We start from the raw sequence: 21,830 nt of genomic DNA on the forward strand, positions 1-21,830 counted from the left end.
TGCTAGACTAAATCTTTCTCTTTGAACCCCTCTGTCCAGCGTGCAAGTTTCCAGAGATGAGAAAGTACAATCCCTTTTGCAAAAAGCTATGAAGTAGCTTTTGACTTGCAAAATGTGTAGCGCCTTCCGAATGATAAGCTTTAAATGTCTGCCTGTATATTGCTTTAGGGGTCTTTTTTAATTTCTACCCCATTACCAGGCAAAGGATACAGTAATGTGATTATAAGACAGATTCGGAGATGATTTTAAGACAACCCTTGTCGTATGACCACAGCACCTTTAGAAAGCCTATAGAACAAGATTTTTACAAAATTGGTCGTCCTAGTGAAAAATAAGCTTTTCCAAATGTTAATTGTTTGAAATTGAAACATGTTTTCTGATTTCATGTCCTTAAACATTTCATCATTTTGTGTGGCTTTTGTTCCCCTTCTTTCTTGACAGGAAGCTACTGTGAACACATAAGACAATTCCCTTCACCCCTTGCAATTGAAGAAGACAGTTACCTCCCACCACTTTCATATTGTTCTCCAACTGGGCCATAAACTTTTCTGGCAACTATGCTTTTGCCTGCCATCTCAGAGGTTTAAGGTTCCAAAAGCTGGGGGTGGTATTCTAAAAGTTTAGCGAAATATTGAGAGGTAACTCAGGAGCAGTTTGAAAGATCTAGAAGTTGATTGTCCAATGACACAGAAGGGCTGGGATGAACATGTCCTGTGAAAAATGGACATACTAAAGAAGAGTCATGTCAAATGTTGACATTTTTGATAACATTATATTAGAAAAGCGGTTACATTGCAAAACCCTATGATTTGGACGCTATGATTTTTTTCCTTCCCGGCAGGAAACCCATATAAGCTACCATCGTGTGATCTCTGTTGTTTTGGACAGCAGTACTTACCCTGTTTCCAACATCATACGCAATTTGATCAAGGTCATCGCGTTGCCAAGGCTTGTCATGGAACTAATGCCTCCCCGTGCCCACAGACTGTAAGGTTCCATGGTGTAACGGTTAGCACTCTGGACTTTGAATCCAGCGATCCGAGTTCAAATCTCGGTGGAACCTTTAAGAAATTCCTTCAGCCAAAGATTGTTTTCATGACTTTTGGGGCAGAGATTGAGTTAAAAATCAAGACCTTTATTTCATGACCCCAAACATGCTGATAAAAGGTTCAAAAGGGACACTCTTCTGCACGTCTATGGTTTTCCCAATGAAACCATCAGTTTACTTCTTAGTGCAGCCAGAAGACTCCCATTCAAACAGAGTGCTTGGGGAGCAATCAACCCTGATCTAGGATGTTAAGCTTTGTAGCAAAGGGAATGAAACCCATGCATCTGGCTTCCTGCATGTAGTAGTCGTGGCCGAGTGGTTAAGGCGATGGACTTGAAATCCATTGAGGTCTCCCCGCGCAGGTTCAAATCCTGCCAACTACGCCTAAGTTTTCTGTCCTTAGAGCATAGCATTGCTAGACTAAATCTTTCTCTTTGAACCCCTCTGTCCAGCGTGCAAGTTTCCAGAGATGAGAAAGTACAATCCCTTTTGCAAAAAGCTATGAAGTAGCTTTTGACTTGCAAAATGTGTAGCGCCTTCCGAATGATAAGCTTTAAATGTCTGCCTGTATATAGCTTTAGGGGTCTTTTTTAATTTCTACCCCATTACCAGGCAAAGGATACAGTAATGTGATTATAAGACAGATTCGGAGATGATTTTAAGACAACCCTTGTCGTATGACCACAGCACCTTTAGAAAGCCTATAGAACAAGATTTTTACAAAATTGGTCGTCCTAGTGAAAAATAAGCTTTTCCAAATGTTAATTGTTTGAAATTGAAACATGTTTTCTGATTTCATGTCCTTAAACATTTCATCATTTTGTGTGGCTTTTGTTCCCCTTCTTTCTTGACAGGAAGCTACTGTGAACACATAAGACAATTCCCTTCACCCCTTGCAATTTAAGAAGACAGTTACCTCCCACCACTTTCATATTGTTCTCCAACTGGGCCATAAACTTTTCTGGCAACTATGCTTTTGCCTGCCATCTCAGAGGTTTAAGGTTCCAAAAGCTGGGGGTGGTATTCTAAAAGTTTAGCGAAATATTGAGAGGTAACTCAGGAGCAGTTTGAAAGATCTAGAAGTTGATTGTCCAATGACACAGAAGGGCTGGGATGAACATGTCCTGTGAAAAATGGACATACTAAAGAAGAGTCATGTCAAATGTTGACATTTTTGATAACATTATATTAGAAAAGCGGTTACATTGCAAAACCCTATGATTTGGACGCTATGATTTTTTTCCTTCCCGGCAGGAAACCCATATAAGCTACCATCGTGTGATCTCTGTTGTTTTGGACAGCAGTACTCACCCTGTTTCCAACATCATATGCAATTTGATCAAGGTCATCGCGTTGCCAAGGCTTGTCATGGAACTAATACCTCCCCGTGCCCACAGACTGTAAGGTTCCATGGTGTAACGGTTAGCACTCTGGACTTTGAATCCAGCGATCCGAGTTCAAATCTCGGTGGAACCTTTAAGAAATTCCTTCAGCCAAAGATTGTTTTCATGACTTTTGGGGCAGAGATTGAGTTAAAAATCAAGACCTTTATTTCATGACCCCAAACATGCTGATAAAAGGTTCAAAAGGGACACTCTTCTGCACGTCTATGGTTTTCCCAATGAAACCATCAGTTTACTTCTTAGTGCAGCCAGAAGACTCCCATTCAAACAGAGTGCTTGGGGAACAATCAACCCTGATCTAGGATGTTAAGCTGTGTAGCAAAGGGAATGAAACCCATGCATCTGGCTTCCTGCATGTAGTAGTCGTGGCCGAGTGGTTAAGGCGATGGACTTGAAATCCATTCGGGTCTCCCCGCGCAGGTTCAAATCCTGCCGACTACGTCTAAGTTTTCTGTCCTTAGAGCATAGCATTGCTAGACTAAATCTTTCTCTTTGAACCCCTCTGTCCAGCGTGCAAGTTTCCAGAGATGAGAAAGTACAATCCCTTTTGCAAAAAGCTATGAAGTAGCTTTTGACTTGCAAAATGTGTAGCGCCTTCCGAATGATAAGCTTTAAATGTCTGCCTGTAAATAGCTTTAGGGGTCTGTTTTAATTTCTACCCCATTACCAGGCAAAGGATACAGTAATGTGATTATAAGACAGATTCGGAGATGTTTTTAAGACAACCCTTGTCGTATGACCACAGCACCTTTAGAAAGCCTATAGAACAAGATTTTTACAAAATTGGTCGTCCTAGTGAAAAATAAGCTTTTCCAAATGTTAATTGTTTGAAATTGAAACATGTTTTCTGATTTCATGTCCTTAAACATTTCATCATTTTGTGTGGCTTTTGTTCCCCTTCTTTCTTGACAGGAAGCTACTGTGAACACATAAGACAATTCCCTTCACCCCTTGCAATTTAAGAAGACAGTTACCTCCCACCACTTTCATATTGTTCTCCAACTGGGCCATAAACTTTTCTGGCAACTATGCTTTTGCCTGCCATCTCCGAGGTTTAAGGTTCCAAAAGCTGGGGGTGGTATTCTAAAAGTTTAGCGAAATATTGAGAGGTAACTCAGGAGCAGTTTGAAAGATCTAGAAGTTGATTGTCCAATGACACAGAAGGGCTGGGATGAACATGTCCTGTGAAAAATGGACATACCAAAGAAGAGTCATGTCAAATGTTGACATTTTTGATAACATTATATTAGAAAAGCGGTTACATTGCAAAACCCTATGATTTGGACGCTATGATTTTTTTCCTTCCCGGCAGGGGCAGGAAACCCATATAAGCTACCATCGTGTGATCTCTGTTGTTTTGGACAGCAGTACTCACCCTGTTTCCAACATCATACGCAATTTGATCAAGGTCATCGCGTTGCCAAGGCTTGTCATGGAACTAATGCCTCCCCGTGCCCACAGACTGTAAGGTTCCATGGTGTAACGGTTAGCACTCTGGACTTTGAATCCAGCGATCCGAGTTCAAATCTTGGTGGAACCTTTAAGAAATTCCTTCAGCCAAAGATTGTTTTCATGACTTTTGGGGCAGAGATTGAGTTAAAAATCAAGACCTTTATTTCATGACCCCAAACATGCTGATAAAAGGTTCAAAAGGGACACTCTTCTGCACGTCTATGGTTTTCCCAATGAAACCATCAGTTTACTTCTTAGTGCAGCCAGAAGACTCCCATTCAAACAGAGTGCTTGGGGAACAATCAACCCTGATCTAGGATGTTAAGCTGTGTAGCAAAGGGAATGAAACCCATGCATCTGGTTTCCTGCATGTAGTAGTCGTGGCCGAGTGGTTAAGGCGATGGACTTGAAATCCTTTGGGGTCTCCCCGCGCAGGTTCAAATCCTGCCGACTACGTCTATGTTTTCTGTCCTTAGAGCATAGCATTGCTAGACTAAATCTTTCTCTTTGAACCCCTCTGTCCAGCGTGCAAGTTTCCAGAGATGAGAAAGTACAATCCCTTTTGCAAAAAGCTATGAAGTAGCTTTTGACTTGCAAAATGTGTAGCGCCTTCCGAATGATAAGCTTTAAATGTCTGCCTGTATATAGCTTTAGGGGTCTTTTTTAATTTCTACCCCATTACCAGGCAAAGGATACAGTAATGTGATTATAAGACAGATTCGGAGATGATTTTAAGACAACCCTTGTCGTATGACCACAGCACCTTTAGAAAGCCTATAGAACAAGATTTTTACAAAATTGGTCGTCCTAGTGAAAAATAAGCTTTTCCAAATGTTAATTGTTTGAAATTGAAACATGTTTTCTGATTTCATGTCCTTAAACATTTCATCATTTTGTGTGGCTTTTGTTCCCCTTCTTTCTTGACAGGAAGCTACTGTGAACACATAAGACAATTCCCTTCACCCCTTGCAATTTAAGAAGACAGTTACCTCCCACCACTTTCATATTGTTCTCCAACTGGGCCATAAACTTTTCTGGCAACTATGCTTTTGCCTGCCATCTCAGAGGTTTAAGGTTCCAAAAGCTGGGGGTGGTATTCTAAAAGTTTAGCGAAATATTGAGAGGTAACTCAGGAGCAGTTTGAAAGATCTAGAAGTTGATTGTCCAATGACACAGAAGGGCTGGGATGAACATGTCCTGTGAAAAATGGACATACTAAAGAAGAGTCATGTCAAATGTTGACATTTTTGATAACATTATATTAGAAAAGCGGTTACATTGCAAAACCCTATGATTTGGACGCTATGATTTTTTTCCTTCCCGGCAGGAAACCCATATAAGCTACCATCGTGTGATCTCTGTTGTTTTGGACAGCAGTACTCACCCTGTTTCCAACATCATACGCAATTTGATCAAGGTCATCGCGTTGCCAAGGCTTGTCATGGAACTAATGCCTCCCCGTGCCCACAGACTGTAAGGTTCCATGGTGTAACGGTTGGCACTCCGGACTTTGAATCCAGCGATCCGAGTTCAAATCTCGGTAGAACCTTTAAGAAATTCCTTCAGCCAAAGATTGTTTTCATGACTTTTGCGGCAGAGATTGAGTTAAAACTCAAGACCTTTATTTTATGACCCCAAACATGCTGATAAAAGGTTCAAAAGGGACACTCTTCTGCACGTCTATGTTTTTCCCAATGAAACCATCAGTTTACTTCTTAGTGCAGCCAGAAGACTCCCATTCAAACAGAGTGCTTGGGGAACAATCAACCCTGATCTAGGATGTTAAGCTGTGTAGCAAAGGGAATGAAACCCATGCATCTGGCTTCCTGCATGTAGTAGTCGTGGCCGAGTGGTTAAGGCGATGGACTTGAAATCCATTGGGGTCTCCCCGCGCAGGTTCAAATCCTGCCGACTACGTCTAAGTTTTCTGTCCTTAGAGCATAGCATTGCTAGACTAAATCTTTCTCTTTGAACCCCTCTGTCCAGCGTGCAAGTTTCCAGAGATGAGAAAGTACAATCCCTTTTGCAAAAAGCTATGAAGTAGCTTTTGACTTGCAAAATGTGTAGCGCCTTCCGAATGATAAGCTTTAAATGTCTGCCTGTATATAGCTTTAGGGGTCTTTTTTAATTTCTACCCCATTACCAGGCAAAGGATACAGTAATGTGATCATAAGACAGGTTCGGAGAAGATTTTAAGACAACCCTTGTCGTATGACCACAGCACCTTTAGAAAGCCTATAGAACAAGATTTTTACAAAATTGGTCGTCCTAGTGAAAAATAAGCTTTTCCAAATGTTAATTGTTTGAAATTGAAACATGTTTTCTGATTTCATGTCCTTAAACATTTCATCATTTTGTGTGGCTTTTGTTCCCCTTCTTTCTTGACAGGAAGCTACTGTGAACACATAAGACAATTCCCTTCACCCCTTGCAATTTAAGAAGACAGTTACCTCCCACCACTTTCATATTGTTCTCCAACTGGGCCATAAACTTTTCTGGCAACTATGCTTTTGCCTGCCATCTCAGAGGTTTAAGGTTCCAAAAGCTGGGGGTGGTATTCTAAAAGTTTAGCGAAATATTGAGAGGTAACTCAGGAGCAGTTTGAAAGATCTAGAAGTTGATTGTCCAGTGACACAGAAGGGCTGGGATGAACATGTCCTGTGAAAAATGGACATACTAAAGAAGAGTCATGTCAAATGTTGACATTTTTGATAACATTATATTAGAAAAGCGGTTACATTGCAAAACCCTATGATTTGGACGCTATGATTTTTTTCCTTCCCGGCAGGAAACCCATATAAGCTACCATCGTGTGATCTCTGTTGTTTTGGACAGCAGTACTCACCCTGTTTCCAACATCATACGCAATTTGATCAAGGTCATCGCGTTGCCAAGGCTTGTCATGGAACTAATGCCTCCCCGTGCCCACAGACTGTAAGGTTCCATGGTGTAACGGTTAGCACTCTGGACTTTGAATCCAGCGATCCGAGTTCAAATCTCGGTGGAACCTTTAAGAAATTCCTTCAGCCAAAGATTGTTTTCATGACTTTTGGGGCAGAGATTGAGTTAAAAATCAAGACCTTTATTTCATGACCCCAAACATGCTGATAAAAGGTTCAAAAGGGACACTCTTCTGCACGTCTATGGTTTTCCCAATGAAACCATCAGTTTACTTCTTAGTGCAGCCAGAAGACTCCCATTCAAACAGAGTGCTTGGGGAACAATCAACCCTGATCTAGGATGTTAAGCTGTGTAGCAAAGGGAATGAAACCCATGCATCTGGCTTCCTGCATGTAGTAGTCGTGGCCGAGTGGTTAAGGCGATGGACTTGAAATCCATTGGGGTCTCCCCGCGCATGTTCAAATCCTGCCGACTACGTCTAAGTTTTCTGTCCTTAGAGCATAGCATTGCTAGACTAAATCTTTCTCTTTGAAACCCTCTGTCCAGCGTGCAAGTTTCCAGAGATGAGAAAGTACAATCCCTTTTGCAAAAAGCTATGAAGTAGCTTTTGACTTGCAAAATGTGTAGCGCCTTCCGAATGATAAGCTTTAAATGTCTGCCTGTATATAGCTTTAGGGGTCTTTTTTAATTTCTACCCCATTACCAGGCAAAGGATACAGTAATGTGATTATAAGACAGATTCGGAGATGATTTTAAGACAACCCTTGTCGTATGACCACAGCACCTTTAGAAAGCCTATAGAACAAGATTTTTACATAATTGGTCGTCCTAGTGAAAAATAAGCTTTTCCAAATGTTAATTGTTTGAAATTGAAACATGTTTTCTGATTTCATGTCCTTAAACATTTCATCATTTTGTGTGGCTTTTGTTCCCCTTCTTTCTTGACAGGAAGCTACTGTGAACACATAAGACAATTCCCTTCACCCCTTGCAATTTAAGAAGACAGTTACCTCCCACCACTTTCATATTGTTCTCCAACTGGGCAATAAACTTTTCTGGCAACTATGCTTTTGCCTGCCATCTCAGAGGTTTAAGGTTCCAAAAGCTGGGGGTGGTATTCTAAAAGTTTAGCGAAATATTGAGAGGTAACTCAGGAGCAGTTTGAAAGATCTAGAAGTTGATTGTCCAATGACACAGAAGGGCTGGGATGAACATGTCCTGTGAAAAATGGACATACTAAAGAAGAGTCATATCAAATGTTGACATTTTTGATAACATTATATTAGAAAAGCGGTTACATTGCAAAACCCTATGATTTGGACGCTATGATTTTTTTCCTTCCCGGCAGGAAACCCATATAAGCTACCATCGTGTGATCTCTGTTGTTTTGGACAGCAGTACTCACCCTGTTTCCAACAACATACGCAATTTTATCAAGGTCATCGCGTTGCCAAGGCTTGTCATGGAACTAATGCCTCCCCGTGCCCACAGACTGTAAGGTTCAATGGTGTAACGGTTAGCACTCTGGACTTTGAATCCAGCGATCCGAGTTCAAATCTCGGTGGAACCTTTAAGAAATTCCTTCAGCCAAAGATTGTTTTCATGACTTTTGGGGCAGAGATTGAGTTAAAAATCAAGACCTTTATTTCATGACCCCAAACATGCTGATAAAAGGTTCAAAAGGGACACTCTTCTGCACGTCTATGGTTTTCCCAATGAAACCATCAGTTTACTTCTTAGTGCAGCCAGAAGACTCCCATTCAAACAGAGTGCTTGGGGAACAATCAACCCTGATCTAGGATGTTAAGCTGTGTAGCAAAGGGAATGAAACCCATGCATCTGGCTTCCTGCATGTAGTAGTCGTGGCCGAGTGGTTAAGGCGATGGACTTGAAATCCATTGGGGTCTCCCCGCGCATGTTCAAATCCTGCCGACTACGTCTAAGTTTTCTGTCCTTAGAGCATAGCATTGCTAGACTAAATCTTTCTCTTTGAACCCCTCTGTCCAGCGTGCAAGTTTCCAGAGATGAGAAAGTACAATCCCTTTTGCAAAAAGCTATGAAGTAGCTTTTGACTTGCAAAATGTGTAGCGCCTTCCGAATGATAAGCTTGAAATGTCTGCCTGTATATAGCTTTAGGGGTCTTTTTTAATTTCTACCCCATTACCAGGCAAAGGATACAGTAATGTGATTATAAGACAGATTCGGAGATGATTTTAAGACAACCCTTGTCGTATGACCACAGCACCTTTAGAAAGCCTATAGAACAAGATTTTTACAAAATTGGTCGTCCTAGTGAAAAATAAGCTTTTCCAAATGTTAATTGTTTGAAATTGAAACATGTTTTCTGATTTCATGTCCTTAAACATTTCATCATTTTGTGTGGCTTTTGTTCCCCTTCTTTCTTGACAGGAAGCTACTGTGAACACATAAGACAATTCCCTTCACCCCTTGCAATTTAAGAAGACAGTTACCTCCCACCACTTTCATATTGTTCTCCAACTGGGCCATAAACTTTTCTGGCAACTATGCTTTTGCCTGCCATCTCCGAGGTTTAAGGTTCCAAAAGCTGGGGGTGGTATTCTAAAAGTTTAGCGAAATATTGAGAGGTAACTCAGGAGCAGTTTGAAAGATCTAGAAGTTGATTGTCCAATGACACAGAAGGGCTGGGATGAACATGTCCTGTGAAAAATGGACATACTAAAGAAGAGTCATGTCAAATGTTGACATTTTTGATAACATTATATTAGAAAAGCGGTTACATTGCAAAACCCTATGATTTGGACGCTATGATTTTTTTCCTTCCCGGCAGGAAACCCATATAAGCTACCATCGTGTGATCTCTGTTGTTTTGGACAGCAGTACTCACCCTGTTTCCAACATCATACGCAATTTGATCAAGGTCATCGCGTTGCCAAGGCTTGTTATGGAACTAATGCCTCCCCGTGCCCACAGACTGTAAGGTTCCATGGTGTAACGGTTAGCACTCTGGACTTTGAATCCAGCGATCCGAGTTCAAATCTCGGTGGAACCTTTAAGAAATTCCTTCAGCCAAAGATTGTTTTCATGACTTTTGGGGCAGAGATTGAGTTAAAAATCAAGACCTTTATTTCATGACCCCAAACATGCTGATAAAAGGTTCAAAAGGGACACTCTTCTGCACGTCTATGGTTTTCCCAATGAAACCATCAGTTTACTTCTTAGTGCAGCCAGAAGACTCCCATTCAAACAGAGTGCTTGGGGAACAATCAACCCTGATCTAGGATGTTAAGCTGTGTAGCAAAGGGAATGAAACCCATGCATCTGGCTTCCTGCATGTAGTAGTCGTGGCCGAGTGGTTAAGGCGATGGACTTGAAATCCATTCGGGTCTCCCCGCGCAGGTTCAAATCCTGCCGACTACGTCTAAGTTTTCTGTCCTTAGAGCATAGCATTGCTAGACTAAATCTTTCTCTTTGAACCCCTCTGTCCAGCGTGCAAGTTTCCAGAGATGAGAAAGTACAATCCCTTTTGCAAAAAGCTATGAAGTAGCTTTTGACTTGCAAAATGTGTAGCGCCTTCCGAATGATAAGCTTTAAATGTCTGCCTGTATATAGCTTTAGGGGTCTTTTTTAATTTCTACCCCATTACCAGGCAAAGGATACAGTAATGTGATTATAAGACAGATTCGGAGATGATTTTAAGACAACCCTTGTCGTATGACCACAGCACCTTTAGAAAGCCTATAGAACAAGATTTTTACAAAATTGGTCGTCCTAGTGAAAAATAAGCTTTTCCAAATGTTAATTGTTTGAAATTGAAACATGTTTTCTGATTTCATGTCCTTAAACATTTCATCATTTTGTGTGGCTTTTGTTCCCCTTCTTTCTTGACAGGAAGCTACTGTGAACACATAAGACAATTCCCTTCACCCCTTGCAATTTAAGAAGACAGTAACCTCCCACCACTTTCATATTGTTCTCCAACTGGGCAATAAACTTTTCTGGCAACTATGCTTTTGCCTGCCATCTCAGAGGTTTAAGGTTCCAAAAGCTGGGGGTGGTATTCTAAAAGTTTAGCGAAATATTGAGAGGTAACTCAGGAGCAGTTTGAAAGATCTAGAAGTTGATTGTCCAATGACACAGAAGGGCTGGGATGAACATGTCCTGTGAAAAATGGACATACTAAAGAAGAGTCATGTCAAATGTTGACATTTTTGATAACATTATATTAGAAAAGCGGTTACATTGCAAAACCCTATGATTTGGACGCTATGATTTTTTTCCTTCCCGGCAGGAAACCCATATAAGCTACCATCGTGTGATCTCTGTTGTTTTGGACAGCAGTACTCACCCTGTTTCCAACATCATACGCAATTTGATCAAGGTCATCGCGTTGCCAAGGCTTGTTATGGAACTAATGCCTCCCCGTGCCCACAGACTGTAAGGTTCCATGGTGCAACGGTTAGCACTCTGGACTTTGAATCCAGCGATCCGAGTTCAAATCTCGGTGGAACCTTTAAGAAATTCCTTCAGCCAAAGATTGTTTTCATGACTTTTGGGGCAGAGATTGAGTTAAAAATCAAGACCTTTATTTCATGACCCCAAACATGCTGATAAAAGGTTCAAAAGGGACACTCTTCTGCACGTCTATGGTTTTCCCAATGAAACCATCAGTTTACTTCTTAGTGCAGCCAGAAGACTCCCATTCAAACAGAGTGCTTGGGGAACAATCAACCCTGATCTAGGATGTTAAGCTGTGTAGCAAAGGGAATGAAACCCATGCATCTGGCTTCCTGCATGTAGTAGTCGTGGCCGAGTGGTTAAGGCGATGGACTTGAAATCCATTCGGGTCTCCCCGCGCAGGTTCAAATCCTGCCGACTACGTCTAAGTTTTCTGTCCTTAGAGCATAGCATTGCTAGACTAAATCTTTCTCTTTGAACCCCTCTGTCCAGCGTGCAAGTTTCCAGAGATGAGAAAGTACAATCCCTTTTGCAAAAAGCTATGAAGTAGCTTTTGACTTGCAAAATGTGTAGCGCCTTCCGAATGATAAGCTTTAAATGTCTGCCTGTATATAGCTTTAGGGGTCTTTTTTAATTTCTACCCCATTACCAGGCAAAGGATACAGTAATGTGATTATAAGACAGATTCGGAGATGATTTTAAGACAACCCTTGTCGTATGACCACAGCACCTTTAGAAAGCCTATAGAACAAGATTTTTACAAAATTGGTCGTCCTAGTGAAAAATAAGCTTTTCCAAATGTTAATTGTTTGAAATTGAAACATGTTTTCTGATTTCATGTCCTTAAACATTTCATCATTTTGTGTGGCTTTTGTTCCCCTTCTTTCTTGACAGGAAGCTACTGTGAACACATAAGACAATTCCCTTCACCCCTTGCAATTTAAGAAGACAGTTACCTCCCACCACTTTCATATTGTTCTCCAACTGGGCCATAAACTTTTCTGGCAACTATGCTTTTGCCTGCCATCTCAGAGGTTTAAGGTTCCAAAAGCTGGGGGTGGTATTCTAAAAGTTTAGCGAAATATTGAGAGGTAACTCAGGAGCAGTTTGAAAGATCTAGAAGTTGATTGTCCAATGACACAGAAGGGCTGGGATGAACATGTCCTGTGAAAAATGGACATACTAAAGAAGAGTCATGTCAAATGTTGACATTTTTGATAACATTATATTAGAAAAGCGGTTACATTGCAAAACCCTATGATTTGGACGCTATGATTTTTTTCCTTCCCGGTAGGAAAATCACACAAGCTACCATTGTGTGATCTCTGTTGTTTTGGACAGCAGTACTCACCCTGTTTCCAACATCATACGCAATTTGATCAAGGTCATCGGGTTGCCAAGGCTTGTCATGGAACTAATGCCTCCCCGTGCCCACAGACTGTAAGGTTCCATGGTGTAACGGTTAGCACTCTGGACTTTGAATCCAGCGATCCGAGTTCAAATCTCGGTGGAACCTTTAAGAAATTCCTTCAGCCAAAGATTGTTTTCATGACTTTTGGGGCAGAGATTGAGTTAAAAAATCAAGACCTTTATTTCATGACCCCAAACATGCTGATAAAAGGTTCAAAAGGGACACTCTACTCTTCTGCACGTCTATGGTTTTCCCAATGAAACTATCAGTTTACTTCTTAGTGCAGCCAGAAGACTCCCATTCAAACAGAGTGCTTGGGGAACAATCAACCCTGATCTAGGACGTTAAGCTGTGTAGCAAAGGGAATGAAACCCATGCATCTGGCTTCCTGCATGTAGTAGTCGTGGCCGAGTGGTTAAGGCGATGGACTTGAAATCCATTGGGGTCTCCCCGCGCAGGTTCAAATCCTGCCGACTACGTCTAAGTTTTCTGTCCTTATAGCATTGCTAGACTAAATCTTTCTCTTTGAACCCCTCTGTCCAGTGTGCAAGTTTCCAGAGATGAGAAAGTACAATCCCTTTTGCAAAAAGCTATGAAGTAGCTTTTGACTTGCAAAATGTGTAGCGCCTTCCGAATGATAAGCTTTAAATGTCTGCCTGTATATAGCTTTAGGGGTCTTTTTTAATTTCTACCCCATTACCAGGCAAAGGATACAGTAATGTGATTATAAGACAGATTCGGAGATGATTTTAAGACAACCCTTGTCGTATGACCACAGCACCTTTAGAAAGCCTATAGAACAAGATTTTTACAAAATTGGTCGTCCTAGTGAAAAATAAGCTTTTCCAAATGTTAATTGTTTGAAATTGAAACATGTTTTCTGATTTCATGTCCTTAAACATTTCATCATTTTGTGTGGCTTTTGTTCCCCTTCTTTCTTGACAGGAAGCTACTGTGAACACATAAGACAATTCCCTTCACCCCTTGCAATTTAAGAAGACAGTTACCTCCCACCACTTTCATATTGTTCTCCAACTGGGCCATAAACTTTTCTGGCAACTATGCTTTTGCCTGCCATCTCAGAGGTTTAAGGTTCCAAAAGCTGGGGGTGGTATTCTAAAAGTTTAGCGAAATATTGAGAGGTAACTCAGGAGCAGTTTGAAAGATCTAGAAGTTGATTGTCCAATGACACAGAAGGGCTGGGATGAACATGTCCTGTGAAAAATGGACATACTAAAGAAGAGTCATGTCAAATGTTGACATTTTTGATAACATTATATTAGAAAAGCGGTTACATTGCAAAACCCTATGATTTGGACGCTATGATTTTTTTCCTTCCCGGCAGGAAACCCATATAAGCTACCATCGTGTGATCTCTGTTGTTTTGGACAGCAGTACTCACCCTGTTTCCAACATCATACGCAATTTGATCAAGGTCATCGCGTTGCCAAGGCTTGTCATGGAACTAATGCCTCCCCGTGCCCACAGACTGTAAGGTTCCATGGTGTAACGGTTAGCACTCTGGACTTTGAATCCAGCGATCCGAGTTCAAATCTCGGTGGAACCTTTAAGAAATTCCTTCAGCCAAAGATTGTTTTCATGACTTTTGGGGCAGAGATTGAGTTAAAAAATCAAGACCTTTATTTCATGACCCCAAACATGCTGATAAAAGGTTCAAAAGGGACACTCTTCTGCACGTCTATGGTTTTCCTAATGAATCCATCAGTTTACTTCTTAGTGCAGCCAGAAGACTCCCATTCAAACAGAGTGCTTGGGGAACAATCAACCCTGATCTAGGATGTTAAGCTGTGTAGCAAAGGGAATGAAACCCATGCATCTGGCTTCCTGCATGTAGTAGTCGTGGCTGAGTGGTTAAGGCGATGGACTTGAAATCCATTGGGGTCTCCCCGCGCAGGTTCAAATCCTGCCGACTACGTCTAAGTTTTCTGTCCTTAGAGCATAGCATTGCTAGACTAAATCTTTCTCTTTGAACCCCTCTGTCCAGCGTGCAAGTTTCCAGAGATGAGAAAGTACAATCCCTTTTGCAAAAAGCTATGAAGTAGCTTTTGACTTGCAAAATGTGTAGCGCCTTCCGAATGATAAGCTTTAAAGGTCTGCCTGTATATAGCTTTAGGGGTCTTTTTTTATTTTCTACCCCATTACCAGGCAAAGGATACAGTAATGTGATTATAAGACAGATTCGGAGATGATTTTAAGACAACCCTTGTCGTATGACCACAGCACCTTTAGAAAGCCTATAGAACAAGATTTTTACAAAATTGGTCGTCCTAGTGAAAAATAAGCTTTTCCAAATGTTAATTGTTTGAAATTGAAACATGTTTTCTGATTTCATGTCCTTAAACATTTCATCATTTTGTGTGGCTTTTGTTCCCCTTCTTTCTTGACAGGAAGCTACTGTGAACACATAAGACAATTCCCTTCACCCCTTGCAATTTAAGAAGACAGTTACCTCCCACCACTTTCATATTGTTCTCCAACTGGGCCATAAACTTTTCTGGCAACTATGCTTTTGCCTGCCATCTCAGAGGTTTAAGGTTCCAAAAGCTGGGGGTGGTATTCTAAAAGTTTAGCGAAATATTGAGAGGTAACTCAGGAGCAGTTTGAAAGATCTAGAAGTTGATTGTCCAATGACACAGAAGGGCTGGGATGAACATGTCCTGTGAAAAATGGACATACTAAAGAAGAGTCATGTCAAATGTTGACATTTTTGATAACATTATATTAGAAAAGCGGTTACATTGCAAAACCCTATGATTTGGACGCTATGATTTTTTTCCTTCCCGGTAGGAAAATCACACAAGCTACCATTGTGTGATCTCTGTTGTTTTGGACAGCAGTACTCACCCTGTTTCCAACATCATACGCAATTTGATCAAGGTCATCGGGTTGCCAAGGCTTGTCATGGAACTAATGCCTCCCCGTGCCCACAGACTGTAAGGTTCCATGGTGTAACGGTTAGCACTCTGGACTTTGAATCCAGCGATCCGAGTTCAAATCTTGGTGGAACCTTTAAGAAATTCCTTCAGCCAAAGATTGTTTTCATGACTTTTGGGGCAGAGATTGAGTTAAAAAATCAAGACCTTTATTTCATGACCCCAAACATGCTGATAAAAGGTTCAAAAGGGACACTCTTCTGCACGTCTATGGTTTTCCCAATGAAACTATCAGTTTACTTCTTAGTGCAGCCAGAAGACTCCCATTCAAACAGAGTGCTTGGGGAACAATCAACCCTGATCTAGGATGTTAAGCTGTGTAGCAAAGGGAATGAAACCCATGCATCTGGCTTCCTGCATGTAGTAGTCGTGGCCGAGTGGTTAAGGCGATGGACTTGAAATCCATTGGGGTCTCCCCGCGCAGGTTCAAATCCTGCCGACTACGTCTAAGTTTTCTGTCCTTAGAGCATAGCATTGCTAGACAAAATCTTTCTCTTTGAACCCCTCTGTCCAGTGTGCAAGTTTCCAGAGATGAGAAAGTACAATCCCTTTTGCAAAAAGCTATTAAGTAGCTTTTGACTTGCAAAATGTGTAGCGCCTTCCGAATGATAAGCTTTAAATGTCTGCCTGTATATAGCTTTAGGGGTCTTTTTTAATTTCTACCCCATTACCAGGCAAAGGATACAGTAATGTGATTATAAGACAGATTCGGAGATGATTTTAAGACAACCCTTGTCGTATGACCACAGCACCTTTAGAAAGCCTATAGAACAAGATTTTTACAAAATTGGTCGTCCTAGTGAAAAATAAGCTTTTCCAAATGTTAATTGTTTGAAATTGAAACATGTTTTCTGATTTCATGTCCTTAAACATTTCATCATTTTGTGTGGCTTTTGTTCCCCTTCTTTCTTGACAGGAAGCTACTGTGAACACATAAGACAATTCCCTTCACTTCTTGCAATTTAAGAAGACAGTTACCTCCCACCACTCTCATATTGTTCTCCAACTGGGCCATAAACTTTTCTGGCAACTATGCTTTTGCCTGCCATCTCAGAGGTTTAAGGTTCCAAAAGCTGGGGGTGGTATTCTAAAAGTTTAGCGAAATATTGAGAGGTAACTCAGGAGCAGTTTGAAAGATCTAGAAGTTGATTGTCCAATGACACAGAAGGGCTGGGATGAACATGTCCTGTGAAAAATGGACATACTAAAGAAGAGTCATGTCAAATGTTGACATTTTTGATAACATTATATTAGAAAAGCGGTTACATTGCAAAACCCTATGATTTGGACGCTATGATTTTTTTCCTTCCCGGCAGGAAACCCATATAAGCTACCATCGTGTGATCTCTGTTGTTTTGGACAGCAGTACTCACCCTGTTTCCAACATCATACGCAATTTGATCAAGGTCATCGCGTTGCCAAGGCTTGTTATGGAACTAATGCCTCCCCGTGCCCACAGACTGTAAGGTTCCATGGTGTAACGGTTAGCCCTCTGGACTTTGAATCCAGCGATCCGAGTTCAAATCTCGGTGGAACCTTTAAGAAATTCCTTCAGCCAAAGATTGTTTTCATGACTTTTGGGGCAGAGATTGAGTTAAAAATCAAGACCTTTATTTCATGACCCCAAACATGCTGATAAAAGGTTCAAAAGGGACACTCTTCTGCACGTCTATGGTTTTCCCAATGAAACCATCAGTTTACTTCTTAGTGCAGCCAGAAGACTCCCATTCAAACAGAGTGCTTGGGGAACAATCAACCCTGATCTAGGATGTTAAGCTGTGTAGCAAAGGGAATGAAACCCATGCATCTGGCTTCCTGCATGTAGTAGTCGTGGCCGAGTGGTTAAGGCGATGGACTTGAAATCCATTGGGGTCTCCCCGCGCAGGTTCAAATCCTGCCGACTACGTCTAAGTTTTCTGTCCTTAGAGCATAGCATTGCTAGACTAAATCTTTCTCTTTGAACCCCTCTGTCCAGTGTGCAAGTTTCCAGAGATGAGAAAGTACAATCCCTTTTGCAAAAAGCTATGAAGTAGCTTTTGACTTGCAAAATGTGTAGCGCCTTCCGAATGATAAGCTTTAAATGTCTGCCTGTATATAGCTTTAGGGGTCTTTTTTAATTTCTACCCCATTACCAGGCAAAGGATACAGTAATGTGATTATAAGACAGATTCGGAGATGATTTTAAGACAACCCTTGTCGTATGACCACAGCACCTTTAGAAAGCCTATAGAACAAGATTTTTACAAAATTGGTCGTCCTAGTGAAAAATAAGCTTTTCCAAATGTTAATTGTTTGAAATTGAAACATGTTTTCTGATTTCATGTCCTTAAACATTTCATCATTTTGTGTGGCTTTTGTTCCACTTCTTTCTTGACAGGAAGCTACTGTGAACACATAAGACAATTCCCTTCACCCCTTGCAATTTAAGAAGACAGTTACCTCCCACCACTTTCATACTGTTCTCCAACTGGGCCATAAACTTTTCTGGCAACTATGCTTTTGCCTGCCATCTCAGAGGTTTAAGGTTCCAAAAGCTGGGGGTGGTATTCTAAAAGTTTAGCGAAATATTGAGCGGTAACTCAGGAGCAGTTTGAAAGATCTAGAAGTTGATTGTCCAATGACACAGAAGGGCTGGGATGAACATGTCCTGTGAAAAATGGACATACTAAAGAAGAGTCATGTCAAATGTTGACATTTTTGATAACATTATATTAGAAAAGCGGTTACATTGCAAAACCCTATGATTTGGACGCTATGATTTTTTTCCTTCCCGGCAGGAAACCCATATAAGCTACCATCGTGTGATCTCTGTTGTTTTGGACAGCAGTACTCACCCTGTTTCCAACATCATACGCAATTTGATCAAGTTCATCGCGTTGCCAAGGCTTGTCATGGAACTAATGCCTCCCCGTGCCCACAGACTGTAAGGTTCAATGGTGTAACGGTTAGCACTCTGGACTTTGAATCCAGCGATCCGAGTTCAAATCTCGGTGGAACCTTTAAGAAATTCCTTCAGCCAAAGCTTGTTTTCATGACTTTTGGGGCAGAGATTGAGTTAAAACTCAAGACCTTTATTTCATGACCCCAAACATGCTGATAAAAGGTTCAAAAGGGACACTCTTCTGCACGTCTATGGTTTTCCCAATGAAACCATCAGTTTACTTCTTAGTGCAGCCAGAAGACTCCCATTCAAACAGAGTGCTTGGGGAACAATCAACCCTGATCTAGGATGTTAAGCTCTGTAGCAAAGGGAATGAAACCCATGCATCTGGCTTCCTGCATGTAGTAGTCGTGGCCGAGTGGTTAAGGCGATGGACTTGAAATCCATTGGGGTCTCCCCGCGCAGGTTCAAATCCTGCCGACTACGTCTAAGTTTTCTGTCCTTAGAGCATAGCATTGCTAGACTAAATCTTTCTCTTTGAACCCCTCTGTCCAGCGTGCAAGTTTCCAGAGATGAGAAAGTACAATCCCTTTTGCAAAAAGCTATGAAGTAGCTTTTGACTTGCAAAATGTGTAGCGCCTTCCGAATGATAAGCTTTAAATGTCTGCCTGTATATAGCTTTAGGGGTCTTTTTTAATTTCTACCCCATTACCAGGCAAAGGATACAGTAATGTGATTATAAGACAGATTCGGAGATGATTTTAAGACAACCCTTGTCGTATGACCACAGCACCTTTAGAAAGCCTATAGAACAAGATTTTTACAAAATTGGTCGTCCTAGTGAAAAATAAGCTTTTCCAAATGTTAATTGTTTGAAATTGAAACATGTTTTCTGATTTCATGTCCTTAAACATTTCATCATTTTGTGTGGCTTTTGTTCCCCTTCTTTCTTGACAGGAAGCTACTGTGAACACATAAGACAATTCCCTTCACCCCTTGCAATTTAAGAAGACAGTTACCTCCCACCACTTTCATATTGTTCTCCAACTGGGCCATAAACTTTTCTGGCAACTATGCTTTTGCCTGCCATCTCAGAGGTTTAAGGTTCCAAAAGCTGGGGGTGGTATTCTAAAAGTTTAGCGAAATATTGAGCGGTAACTCAGGAGCAGTTTGAAAGATCTAGAAGTTGATTGTCCAATGACACAGAAGGGCTGGGATGAACATGTCCTGTGAAAAATGGACATACTAAAGAAGAGTCATGTCAACTGTTGACATTTTTGATAACATTATATTAGAAAAGCGGTTACATTGCAAAACCCTATGATTTGGACGCTATGATTTTTTTCCTTCCCGGCAGGAAACCCATATAAGCTACCATCGTGTGATCTCTGTTGTTTTGGACAGCAGTACTCACCCTGTTTCCAACATCATACGCAATTTGATCAAGGTCATCGCGTTGCCAAGGCTTGTCATGGAACTAATGCCTCCCCGTGCCCACAGACTGTAAGGTTCCATGGTGTAACGGTTAGCACTCTGGACTTTGAATCCAGCGATCTGAGTTCAAATCTCGGTGGAACCTTTAAGAAATTCTTTCAGCCAAAGATTGTTTTCATGACTTTTGGGGCAGAGATTGAGTTAAAAATCAAGACCTTTATTTCATGACCCCAAACATGCTGATAAAAGGTTCAAAAGGGACACTCTTCTGCACGTCTATGGTTTTCCCAATGAAACCATCAGTTTACTTCTTAGTGCAGCCAGAAGACTCCCATTCAAACAGAGTGCTTGGGGAACAATCAACCCTGATCTAGGATGTTAAGCTGTGTAGCAAAGGGAATGAAACCCATGCATCTGGCTTCCTGCATGTAGTAGTCGTGGCCGAGTGGTTAAGGCGATGGACTTGAAATCCATTGGGGTCTCCCCGCGCAGGTTCAAATCCTGCTGACTACGTCTAAGTTTTCTGTCCTTAGAGCATAGCATTGCTAGACTAAATCTTTCTCTTTGAACCCCTCTGTCCAGCGTGCAAGTTTCCAGAGATGAGAAAGTACAATCCCTTTTGCAAAAAGCTATGAAGTAGCTTTTGACTTGCAAAATGTGTAGCGCCTTCCGAATGATAAGCTTTAAATGTCTGCCTGTATATAGCTTTAGGGGTCTTTTTTAATTTCTACCCCATTACCAGGCAAAGGATACAGTAATGTGATTATAAGACAGATTCGGAGATGATTTTAAGACAACCCTTGTCGTATGACCACAGCACCTTTAGAAAGCCTATAGAACAAGATTTTTACAAAATTGGTCGTCCTAGTGAAAAATAAGCTTTTCCAAATGTTAATTGTTTGAAATTGAAACATGTTTTCTGATTTCATGTCCTTAAACATTTCATCATTTTGTGTGGCTTTTGTTCCCCTTCTTTCTTGACAGGAAGCTACTGTGAACACATAAGACAATTCCCTTCACCCCTTGCAATTTAAGAAGACAGTTACCTCCCACCACTTTCATATTGTTCTCCAACTGGGCCATAAACTTTTCTGGCAACTATGCTTTTGCCTGCCATCTCAGAGGTTTAAGGTTCCAAAAGCTGGGGGTGGTATTCTAAAAGTTTAGCGAAATATTGAGAGGTAACTCAGGAGCAGTTTGAAAGATCTAGAAGTTGATTGTCCAATGACACAGAAGGGCTGGGATGAACATGTCCTGTGAAAAATGGACATACTAAAGAAGAGTCATGTCAAATGTTGACATTTTTGATAACATTATATTAGAAAAGCGGTTACATTGCAAAACCCTATGATTTGGACGCTATGATTTTTTTCCTTCCCGGCAGGAAACCCATATAAGCTACCATCGTGTGATCTCTGTTGTTTTGGACAGCAGTACTCACCCTGTTTCCAACATCATACGCAATTTGATCAAGGTCATCGCGTTGCCAAGGCTTGTCATGGAACTAATGCCTCCCCGTGCCCACAGACTGTAAGGTTCCATGGTGTAACGGTTAGCACTCTGGACTTTGAATCCAGCGATCCGAGTTCAAATCTTTTTTTTTTTAAATCAACGTATTTTTATTAAAGATTTTGTAACTTTTTTACATACAATACATTTACACATTACATACCAATTAGTCTATAGACCAACTGGTGAGACAGACATCAAATAACACATTCCCCAATCCCCCCCTCCCAGCCGGTCGCAGCCAGCTAACTCCCCTTCCCCAGTTCGGTGTCCTACCTGTACTTCCTTACAGCCAATATTGAGTCATCCTAAGTCTAGATGTATTATTAATATACATTACGTTCTTTACCCCACATTTGTGATTTATGGGTTTCTAGCGCCTGCACTGGCTAGCAGATAT

General features: G+C 41.2%; 27 non-coding genes across 27 annotated transcripts; all 27 read left to right on the forward strand.

The window, feature by feature from the left end:
* Positions 1 to 991: 991 nt before the first annotated feature.
* Positions 992 to 1,063, forward strand: TRNAQ-UUG (transfer RNA glutamine (anticodon UUG)). The gene has a single exon. It is a non-coding gene; the product is annotated as a tRNA-Gln (tRNA).
* Positions 1,064 to 1,349: 286 nt separating this feature from the next.
* Positions 1,350 to 1,431, forward strand: TRNAS-UGA (transfer RNA serine (anticodon UGA)). Its single transcript has one exon. It is a non-coding gene; the product is annotated as a tRNA-Ser (tRNA).
* Positions 1,432 to 2,452: 1,021 nt separating this feature from the next.
* Positions 2,453 to 2,524, forward strand: TRNAQ-UUG (transfer RNA glutamine (anticodon UUG)). Its single transcript has one exon. It is a non-coding gene; the product is annotated as a tRNA-Gln (tRNA).
* A 286-nt stretch (positions 2,525 to 2,810) lies between these two features.
* On the forward strand, positions 2,811 to 2,892 carry TRNAS-UGA (transfer RNA serine (anticodon UGA)). The gene has a single exon. It is a non-coding gene; the product is annotated as a tRNA-Ser (tRNA).
* Positions 2,893 to 3,919: 1,027 nt separating this feature from the next.
* TRNAQ-UUG (transfer RNA glutamine (anticodon UUG)) lies at positions 3,920 to 3,991 on the forward strand. The gene has a single exon. It is a non-coding gene; the product is annotated as a tRNA-Gln (tRNA).
* Positions 3,992 to 4,277: 286 nt separating this feature from the next.
* TRNAS-UGA (transfer RNA serine (anticodon UGA)) lies at positions 4,278 to 4,359 on the forward strand. Its single transcript has one exon. It is a non-coding gene; the product is annotated as a tRNA-Ser (tRNA).
* A 1,379-nt stretch (positions 4,360 to 5,738) lies between these two features.
* TRNAS-UGA (transfer RNA serine (anticodon UGA)) lies at positions 5,739 to 5,820 on the forward strand. The gene has a single exon. It is a non-coding gene; the product is annotated as a tRNA-Ser (tRNA).
* Positions 5,821 to 6,841: 1,021 nt separating this feature from the next.
* TRNAQ-UUG (transfer RNA glutamine (anticodon UUG)) lies at positions 6,842 to 6,913 on the forward strand. The gene has a single exon. It is a non-coding gene; the product is annotated as a tRNA-Gln (tRNA).
* Positions 6,914 to 7,199: 286 nt separating this feature from the next.
* TRNAS-UGA (transfer RNA serine (anticodon UGA)) lies at positions 7,200 to 7,281 on the forward strand. The gene has a single exon. It is a non-coding gene; the product is annotated as a tRNA-Ser (tRNA).
* Positions 7,282 to 8,302: 1,021 nt separating this feature from the next.
* TRNAQ-UUG (transfer RNA glutamine (anticodon UUG)) lies at positions 8,303 to 8,374 on the forward strand. Its single transcript has one exon. It is a non-coding gene; the product is annotated as a tRNA-Gln (tRNA).
* Positions 8,375 to 8,660: 286 nt separating this feature from the next.
* TRNAS-UGA (transfer RNA serine (anticodon UGA)) lies at positions 8,661 to 8,742 on the forward strand. The gene has a single exon. It is a non-coding gene; the product is annotated as a tRNA-Ser (tRNA).
* Positions 8,743 to 9,763: 1,021 nt separating this feature from the next.
* On the forward strand, positions 9,764 to 9,835 carry TRNAQ-UUG (transfer RNA glutamine (anticodon UUG)). Its single transcript has one exon. It is a non-coding gene; the product is annotated as a tRNA-Gln (tRNA).
* A 286-nt stretch (positions 9,836 to 10,121) lies between these two features.
* TRNAS-UGA (transfer RNA serine (anticodon UGA)) lies at positions 10,122 to 10,203 on the forward strand. The gene has a single exon. It is a non-coding gene; the product is annotated as a tRNA-Ser (tRNA).
* A 1,021-nt stretch (positions 10,204 to 11,224) lies between these two features.
* TRNAQ-UUG (transfer RNA glutamine (anticodon UUG)) lies at positions 11,225 to 11,296 on the forward strand. The gene has a single exon. It is a non-coding gene; the product is annotated as a tRNA-Gln (tRNA).
* Positions 11,297 to 11,582: 286 nt separating this feature from the next.
* Positions 11,583 to 11,664, forward strand: TRNAS-UGA (transfer RNA serine (anticodon UGA)). The gene has a single exon. It is a non-coding gene; the product is annotated as a tRNA-Ser (tRNA).
* Positions 11,665 to 12,685: 1,021 nt separating this feature from the next.
* TRNAQ-UUG (transfer RNA glutamine (anticodon UUG)) lies at positions 12,686 to 12,757 on the forward strand. The gene has a single exon. It is a non-coding gene; the product is annotated as a tRNA-Gln (tRNA).
* Positions 12,758 to 13,049: 292 nt separating this feature from the next.
* TRNAS-UGA (transfer RNA serine (anticodon UGA)) lies at positions 13,050 to 13,131 on the forward strand. Its single transcript has one exon. It is a non-coding gene; the product is annotated as a tRNA-Ser (tRNA).
* A 1,016-nt stretch (positions 13,132 to 14,147) lies between these two features.
* On the forward strand, positions 14,148 to 14,219 carry TRNAQ-UUG (transfer RNA glutamine (anticodon UUG)). Its single transcript has one exon. It is a non-coding gene; the product is annotated as a tRNA-Gln (tRNA).
* Positions 14,220 to 14,506: 287 nt separating this feature from the next.
* Positions 14,507 to 14,588, forward strand: TRNAS-UGA (transfer RNA serine (anticodon UGA)). Its single transcript has one exon. It is a non-coding gene; the product is annotated as a tRNA-Ser (tRNA).
* Positions 14,589 to 15,610: 1,022 nt separating this feature from the next.
* TRNAQ-UUG (transfer RNA glutamine (anticodon UUG)) lies at positions 15,611 to 15,682 on the forward strand. The gene has a single exon. It is a non-coding gene; the product is annotated as a tRNA-Gln (tRNA).
* A 287-nt stretch (positions 15,683 to 15,969) lies between these two features.
* TRNAS-UGA (transfer RNA serine (anticodon UGA)) lies at positions 15,970 to 16,051 on the forward strand. Its single transcript has one exon. It is a non-coding gene; the product is annotated as a tRNA-Ser (tRNA).
* Positions 16,052 to 17,072: 1,021 nt separating this feature from the next.
* TRNAQ-UUG (transfer RNA glutamine (anticodon UUG)) lies at positions 17,073 to 17,144 on the forward strand. Its single transcript has one exon. It is a non-coding gene; the product is annotated as a tRNA-Gln (tRNA).
* Positions 17,145 to 17,430: 286 nt separating this feature from the next.
* Positions 17,431 to 17,512, forward strand: TRNAS-UGA (transfer RNA serine (anticodon UGA)). Its single transcript has one exon. It is a non-coding gene; the product is annotated as a tRNA-Ser (tRNA).
* Positions 17,513 to 18,533: 1,021 nt separating this feature from the next.
* Positions 18,534 to 18,605, forward strand: TRNAQ-UUG (transfer RNA glutamine (anticodon UUG)). Its single transcript has one exon. It is a non-coding gene; the product is annotated as a tRNA-Gln (tRNA).
* Positions 18,606 to 18,891: 286 nt separating this feature from the next.
* TRNAS-UGA (transfer RNA serine (anticodon UGA)) lies at positions 18,892 to 18,973 on the forward strand. The gene has a single exon. It is a non-coding gene; the product is annotated as a tRNA-Ser (tRNA).
* Positions 18,974 to 19,994: 1,021 nt separating this feature from the next.
* TRNAQ-UUG (transfer RNA glutamine (anticodon UUG)) lies at positions 19,995 to 20,066 on the forward strand. Its single transcript has one exon. It is a non-coding gene; the product is annotated as a tRNA-Gln (tRNA).
* Positions 20,067 to 20,352: 286 nt separating this feature from the next.
* Positions 20,353 to 20,434, forward strand: TRNAS-UGA (transfer RNA serine (anticodon UGA)). Its single transcript has one exon. It is a non-coding gene; the product is annotated as a tRNA-Ser (tRNA).
* Positions 20,435 to 21,830: the final 1,396 nt, after the last annotated feature.

Source organism: Engystomops pustulosus, chromosome 7 (assembly GCF_040894005.1).
Source record: "Engystomops pustulosus chromosome 7, aEngPut4.maternal, whole genome shotgun sequence".
NCBI classification, from domain to species: domain Eukaryota; kingdom Metazoa; phylum Chordata; class Amphibia; order Anura; family Leptodactylidae; genus Engystomops; species Engystomops pustulosus.